Below are 8,265 nucleotides of genomic sequence, written 5' to 3' on the forward strand. Positions count from 1 at the left end.
TATAGAGTAAATTCACATATTATTTCACTGAATACTGCCCAGTTGACCTCTAAAATAGCCAGTTGACACTCCAACAAGAAAAACATGAGGGTTCTCATTTCTCCACCAAACACTTGGTATTTTCTGACTTTCTAATTTTTGTCAATCTGGTATGTATAAAGTGGAATTTCACTGTGGTTTTATTTTTATTTTTCTGATTTCTTATGAGATTGAGCATCTCTTCAGGCATTACTAGATATTTGGTTTTACCCTTCTGTGAACTGCTCATTTTTTCTGTTGAGTCTCCTGTCTTCTCTCTGATTTGCAGAAATAACTTTTACATTCTAGATATTAATCACTAATCAGTTTTCAATACTATCTTACCCCACTCTGTCAACTCTCTGATAACTTTAGGAGGTGTTTGTTGCACATATGAGTATATATCTACTTCGGTGTTGGGAAATTTATACATGTTTTGTGCATGTCGAATCTTGTTTATGAAACCCTTTCATCTTGGGATCATGAAGATACTCAGCCACATTTTCTTCTATTAGTTTTACCTTTCACTTTTAGGTTTTAAATCCAAATCCCGCTAGAGTTTTTCTTGAGGGAATACACTTCAGTATTTTTTCCACACAGTGGGTTAATTTTTCCATATGTCATTACATTTGTCATCCCATGCCTATTATACACCACGTTGCATATATTCAGGGATCTGTGTCTGGGTTGGCCTCTTCAGCAGAAAACACTGTTCATATTACCAGGCTTTATAATGTCTAACTATTTGGCTGGTCAAGTCTCCTCTTCTTTGTGCTCTTCTTTTTAAAAATGGTCTCAGATATTCACAAAACTTTATTCTTCTAAAATAGCTTTTAGAATCAGTTTGTCAGAGTTCTCCAAAATTCCAGCTGATATTTTTATTGAAATTAAACTAAATTTATAGTTTAATTGCTGGATTGTGTGTAAGAATATGTTTAATTTTGTAAAACTAAATTTATAGTTTAATTTAGAGAGCATCGATGCTGTTACAAAGTTAAATTGTCCCTTTCATAAATATGCTGTTTGATTGACATTATTCAGATCTCCTTTTATATCTTTTAATGGAGTTCTAAAAATTCCTACTTCAAATTTTCATGTGTTCTTTGTGAGGTTAATTTCTAGACACATTATGCTCTTAGTTTGCTATTTAAATGGCATCTTATGTTCCACTACTTTTTCTACTGTTAATCTTTGTGTGTTATTCTTATTTCTGGCAAACCTTCAAAACCCTCTAATTAGTTATGATAATTTGTCTGCCACCCTTGCTGAATATTCCATGTAAATAATCTTAAAATATCTCCCCCTTCCAATCTTTGAATTAAATCTATTTCCTTTCCTTTTTTAATCTTGTCTTATTGCTAATTTAAAAGAGAATGTGCATATGTCTCTTTAAAATGTTGCATGCTGCATGTTTTTGGTAGAAAGTCTTTAAAAAGCTAAAAAGTTTTCTTTTATTCATAGTTTTCAAAGAATTTTTTTTTTTTTTTTAATTTTTTTTCCTTTTTGTCTTTTTTCGTGTCCGGCAACGGACCGCAACCCTCAGTGTCGCGCCCGTACCGGACTGGGACCGGCAACGGGATCGCAACCCTCAGTGCTGCGCCCGCCCCTCGCTCAGCCAGTGAGCGGGAACCGGTCTGTATGTGGGATCCGAACCCTCGGCGGGAGCACCGCCGCGCTCCCAAGTGGTGCACTGTAGCAGTGCGCCACCGGGCCGGCCCAAAAGAATTTTTATTTTTATAAAACACTATTTTCTAAAGACTTTTTTTATTAAATACTTTTTCTACATCTGGTAAGAACATGTTCTTTCTCTCTCTCTCTCTCTTTCAATATTAATGTGATGAATTACATTGATATGTTTTTCTGATATTGACCCATCCTTGTATTCTTGGGATCAACCCTACCTGATCATTCTGCACTTTTTGGGGGGCTGAGACTTTTTAAAAATAGATTTTATTTTTAGGTTCACACCAATATTGAACAGAAGGTATAGAGATTTTTCATATATTCCCTGCTTGTACACGGGGAATACACACAGTTTCCCTCACTATCAAAATCTTATACCAGAGTGATACATTTGTTATAACTGAATCTACACTGACACATCATTATCACCCAGACTCTATAGTTTACATTAAAGTTCATTCTTGGTGTTATACATTCTATGGGTTTTGACAAATGTATAATAAAAGTATCCACCATTACAGTATCATAGAATTGTTTCACTGCCCTAAATATCCTCTGTGTTCCACCTATTCATCCCTCCCTTCCCCCACCCCATACCTCACCCTTGGTGGCCACTAAGTCTTTTTACTGTCTCCATAGTTTTGCCTTTTCCAGAATGTCATATAGTTGGGATCATACAGTACATAGCCTTTTCAGATTGGCTTCTTTCACTTAGTAATATGTTAGTAATATGTATTTAGGCTTCCTTCATATCTTTCCATGGCTTGAGAGCTCTTTTTTTTCTGCTGAATAATATTTACTTTTCTAGAGGTACCACTGTTTATTTATCCATTCACCTACTGAATACCTTGGTTTATTCCAACTTCTGGCAATTATGAATAAAACTGCTATAAACATCCACATGCAGGTTTTTGTATGAACGTAATCTTTCCACTCATTTGGGTAAATACCAAGGAGCATGATTGCTGGATTGTGTGTAAGAATATGTTTAGTTTTGTAAGAAACTGCCAAACTGTTCTCCAAAGTAGCTGTAGCATTTTGCATTCCTGCCAGCAATGAATGAGAGTTCCTGTTGTTCCACATCCTTGCCAACATTTCATGTTATGTTTTGGATTCTGGCCACTCTAACAGGTGTGTAGTAATATCTTATTGTTGCTTTAATTTCCAATTGTCTAATGATACATGAAGTTGAGCATCTTTTTATATGCATATTCACCATCTCCTTTGGTGAGGTGTTACTTGAATCTTCTGCCCATTTTCTAGTCAGTTGTTCATTTTCTCATTGGGAAGCTTTCAGAGTTCTTTGTATATTTTAGATAACAGTCCTCAATCAAATATGTCTTTTGCAAATTTTTTCTTCAGTCTGTGGCTTATGTTTTCATTCTCTTGACAGTATCTTTCACAGAGCATAAGTTTTTCATTTTAATGAAGCTCATTGTATCAATTCTTTTTTCCATGGATCATGCCTTTGATGTTGTATCTAAAAAATCATAGCCATACCCAAGATGATCTATATTTTCTCCTATGTTGTCTTCTAAAAGTTTTATACTTTTACATTTTAGATTTAGGTCTATGATATACTTTGAGTTAATTTTTTGTGTAGAGTGTAAGGTCTGTATCTGGATTTATTTATTTTTCACATAGATGTTCAGTTGTTCCTGCACCTTTTGTTGGAAAGATTATCCTTGTTCCATTGTATCGCCTTTGCTCCTTTGTCAAATATCAATTGAATATGTTTATGTGTGTCTATTTCTGGGTTCTCTATTCTGTTCTATTGATCTATTTGTCTATTCTTTTGCCAATACAACACTGTCTTGATTACTGTAGCTTTATGGGAAGTCCTGAAGTTGGAGAATGTCAGTCCTGCAACTTTGCTTTTCTCCTTCAATATTGCGTTCTGAGTCTTTTGTCTCTTCATATAAACTTAGAATCAGCTTGTTAATATAGACAAAATAACTTCCTGGGATTTTGATTGGGATTGTGTTGAATCTATACATTAAGTTGGGAAGAACTGACATCTTGACAACACTGAGGTTTTCTGTTCACGAACATGGAATATCTATTTAGTTCTTTGGTATCTTTCATCAGAGTTTTGTAGTTTTCCTCATATATATCTTGTACATGTTTTGTTTGATTTATACTTAAGTATTTCATTTTTGTGGATGCTAATGTAAATTGTTTTGTATTTTTAATTTCAAATTTCACTTGTTCATTGCTAGGAAAACAATTGACTTTTGTATATTAATCTTGTATCCTGCAACCTTGCTATAATCACTAATTAATTGAAGGTTTTGTTTTTTCAAATTTTCTACATAATCATGTCATTTGCAAATGAAGACAGTTTATTTCTTTCTTCCTAATCTGCATACCTTTTAATTCCTTTTCTTGTCTTATTGCAATAGTTAGGACTTTCAGTACACTGTTGAAAAGCAGTGGTAAGAAGGGATGTCTTTGCTTTGTCCCTCATAGAGAAAATTTCTAGTTTCTCACCATTAAATATGATGTTAGCTATAGGTTTTTCATAGATGTTCTTTATCAAGTTGGCGAAGTTCCCCATCTATTTCTAGTTTGCTGATCATTTTACCATGAGTGGATGCTGGATTTTTGTCAAATGCCTCTTCTGCATTTATTAATATGATCATATGATTTTCTTCTTTAGCCTGTTGATAGATTACATTAACAAGTTGGCGAAGTTCCCCATCTATTTCTAGTTTGCTGATCATTTTACCATGAGTGGATGCTGGATTTTTGTCAAATGCCTTTTCTGCATTTATTAATATGATCATATGATTTTCTTCTTTAGCCTGTTGATAGATTACATTAATTGATTTTTGCATGTTAAACTAGCCTTGCGTATCTGGGATAAAATCCTCTTGGTCATGGAATATAATTTTTTAAATACATTTTTGGATTTGATTTGCTAATATTCTGCTGAAAATTTTTATATCTATGTTCACAAGAGATATTGGTCTGTAGTTTTCTTTTCTTGTAATGTTTTTGTCCGATTTTGGTATTAGGGTAATGATGGCTTGATAGAATGAGTTAGGAAGTACTCCTTCTGCTTCTATCTTCTACAAGAGATTGTAAAGAATTAGTACATTTTTTTACTTAAATGACCAAATTTACCAGTGAACCCATCTGGACCTGGTTCTTTCTGCTTTGGAAGGGTATTAATTATTGATTCAATTTCTTTAGTAGATATAGCCCTATTCAAATAGTTTATTTCTTCTTGTGGTAGTTTTGGCAGATTATGTCTTTCAAGAAATTGGCCTGTTTCATCAAAGTTATCAAATTTGTGGGCATAGTGTTATTCACAGAATTTACTTATTATCCTTTTGATGTCCACAGGATCAATAGTAATGGCACATTTTATTTATAATATTAGTAATATTAGCATCTTCTCTCTCTCTCTCTCTCATTAACCTGGCTAGAGATTTATCAATTATAATAATCTTTTCAAAGAACAAGCTTTTGGTTTTACTGATTTTATCTCTTGATTCCTGTTTTAAATTTTATCAATTTTTGCTTTAAGTTTTATTATTCCTTTTCTTCTGCTTACTTTGGATTTAACATCATTCTCTTTTTCTAGTTTCCTAAGGTGGGAACTTATTATGATTTTTCTTCTTTTCTAACATATACGTTCAATGCTATAAATTTCCCTGTAAGCCCTGCTTTTGCTCCATTCCATATCTTTTGATAAGTTGTATTTTCATTTCACTCAGGTCTAAATATTTTAAAATTTCTCTTGAGATTTATTTTTTGACCCATGTGTTATTTAGAAGTGTGCTGTTTAATCACCAAGACTTTGGGGATTTTCCAACTATCTTTCTGTTACTGATTTCTAGTTTGATTCCGTTGTGGTCTGAGAGCAGACATTGTATGATTTCTATTCTTTTAAAATTTGTTAAGGTGTGTTTTATGGTCCAAAATGTGGCCTATTTTGGTGAATGTTCCATGTGAACATGAGAAAAACGTGTAATCTGCTCTTGTTGGTGAAGTGGTCTACAGATGGCAATTTTATTTAGTTAATTGATGGTACTGTTGAGTTCAACTATATCCTTACTGGTTTTGTGCCTGCTGGATCTGCCCATTTCTGATAGAGGGACATTGAAGTCTACAGCTATAAATATATTTTAAAAATATATTTAATATATAAAAAATATCAATATATTTAAAGTGGGTTTCTTATACACAGCATATAGTTGGGTTTTCTTTTTTAAATTTTTTATTTTTTCATGATAATTACTACATTTATCATTACACAATGTAATCATTTTTTGTGACCATTTATCAGTTTCTTACTAACCCCCACTCCCCACCCCTTTCTCACCTCTAATGGCCCCAGTTCTGTTCTCTCCTTTTGAAAATTCAATGGATTATTGTGATTGCTGTATCTTTCTTTCTTTCTTTCTTTCTTTTCTTCCTTCCTTCCTTCCTTCCTTCCTTCCTTCCTTCCTTCCTTCCTTCCTTCCTTCCTTCCTTTCTTTCTTTCTTTTGTTTACTTTTCTTTCCCCATCTCCCACTTATGAGTGAGGACATAGTGGTACTTCTCTTTCTGTTCCTGGCTTATTTCACTTAACATAATTTTCTCTAAGTTCATCCATGTTGCTGAAAATGGCAGATTTTTGTTCCTTTTTATGGCAGAGTAATACTCCATCGTGTATATATACCACATTTTCCTTATCCAGTGGTCTGTCAATAGACATTTAGGTTGATTCCAACTCCTACCTATTGTCAATAGGGCTATGATAAACATGGGAGTGCAAGTATCCCTTCAACATGATGATTTCTACACCTTTGAGTATGCAACCAACAGTGGGATTGCTGGATTTTATGGCAGTTCTATGTGTAGTTGTCTGAGGAACTTCCATACCATTTTCCATAATGGCTGCACTAATTTACAGTCCTACCAACAATGTAGGAATGTTCCCTTTCTGGACATCCTCACAAGCATTTGTTATTCTGTGTCTTTTTTAGAATAGCCAGTCTAATTGGGGTGAGATGATATCTCAATGTGGTTTTGATTTTCATTTCCCTGATGCTTAGTGATGTTGAGCATTTTTACATGTGTCTGTTGGCTATTTGTATATCTTCCCTTGAGAAATGCCTATTCAGCTCTTTTGCCCATTTTTTAATTGGGTTACTTTTTTAAATACTAAGTTATTTGAATTCCTTGTATATTCTGGATATTAATCCTTTGTCAGATGCACAGTTTGCAAATATTTTCTCCCATTCTGTAGGTTTTCTTTTCTCTCAGTTAATTGTTTCTTTTGCTTTTCAGTTTGATATAATCCCATTTGTTTGTTTTTTCTTTTGTGGCCTGTGCTTTTGGGGTGTTATTCATAAAGTCTTTGCCCAGGCCTATTTCCTGAACTGTTTACCCTATGTTTTCTTTTAGGAGTTTTATAGTTTCAGGTCATATATAAGTCTTTAATCCATTTTGATTTGATTTTGGTATATGGTGAGAGGTATGGTTCTAATTTCATTTGTCTACATATGGATGTCCAGTTTTCCCAGCATCATGTATTGAAGAGGCAGTCCTTTCCCCAATATATGCTCCTGTTGCCCTTGTCAAATATCAGTTGGCTGTAAGTATGCAGGTTGATTTCCGAGTTCTCTATTCTGTTCCATTGGTTTGACTGTTTTTATGCCAGTACCATGCTGTTTTGGTTACTATAGTTTTATACTATAATTTGAAGTTGGGTAGTGTAATGCCTCCAACTTTATTTATTTGTTTGTTTGTTTGTTTATTTATTTTGCTCAGGATTGCTTTGGCTATGTGAGGTCTTTTGTTGTCCCATATGAATGTTAGAATTTTTTTTTCATTTCTGTGAAGGATGTCATTGTATTTTGATGGGGATTACACTGAATCTGTAGATCACTTTGGGTTGTATGGACATTTTCACAATGTTAATTCTTTCAATCCAAGAAATGGAACAACTTTCCATTTTTTTGTGTGTCCTCTTCAATTTCTTTCAGCAGTGATTTGTAGTTCTCATTGTAGAGGTCTTTCACCTCCTTGGTTAAACTGATTGCTAGGTATTTTATTTTTTTGTTGGCTATTGTAAATGGGTTTGCTTTCTTGATTTCTTTTTCTGCTAGTTCTTTGTTGGAGTACAAAAAAGCTGCTGATTTTCGAGTACTGATTTTGTACCCTACAACTTTACTGAAATTGTTTATCATCTCTAAGGGTTTCTTGGTAGGACCTTTAGTTTTTTCTATATATAGGATCATGTCATCTACAAACAGGGATGGTTTGACTTCATCTTTTGCAGTCTGGATGCCCTTCATTTCTTTCTCCCGCCTGTTGGCTCTGCCAATTACTTCCAATATTAGGTTAAATAGGAGTGGTGGGAGTGGGCATCCTTATCTTCTTCCTGTTCTTAAGTTTTCCCCATTCAGGATGATATTGGTGATTGATCTGCTGTAGATGGCTTTTATTGTGTCGAGGTAGTTTCCTTCTATACCTAATTTACTGAGAGAAAATGTATTATGAAGGATGTTAAATTTTGTCAAATGCTTTTGTCAACAAGAGTTCTCCAGGGAAGTTGGAAGTTTTGGACA

This window comes from Galeopterus variegatus, unplaced genomic scaffold (genome assembly GCF_000696425.1).
Source record: "Galeopterus variegatus unplaced genomic scaffold, G_variegatus-3.0.2 Scaffold1069, whole genome shotgun sequence".
Lineage (NCBI taxonomy): Eukaryota > Metazoa > Chordata > Mammalia > Dermoptera > Cynocephalidae > Galeopterus > Galeopterus variegatus.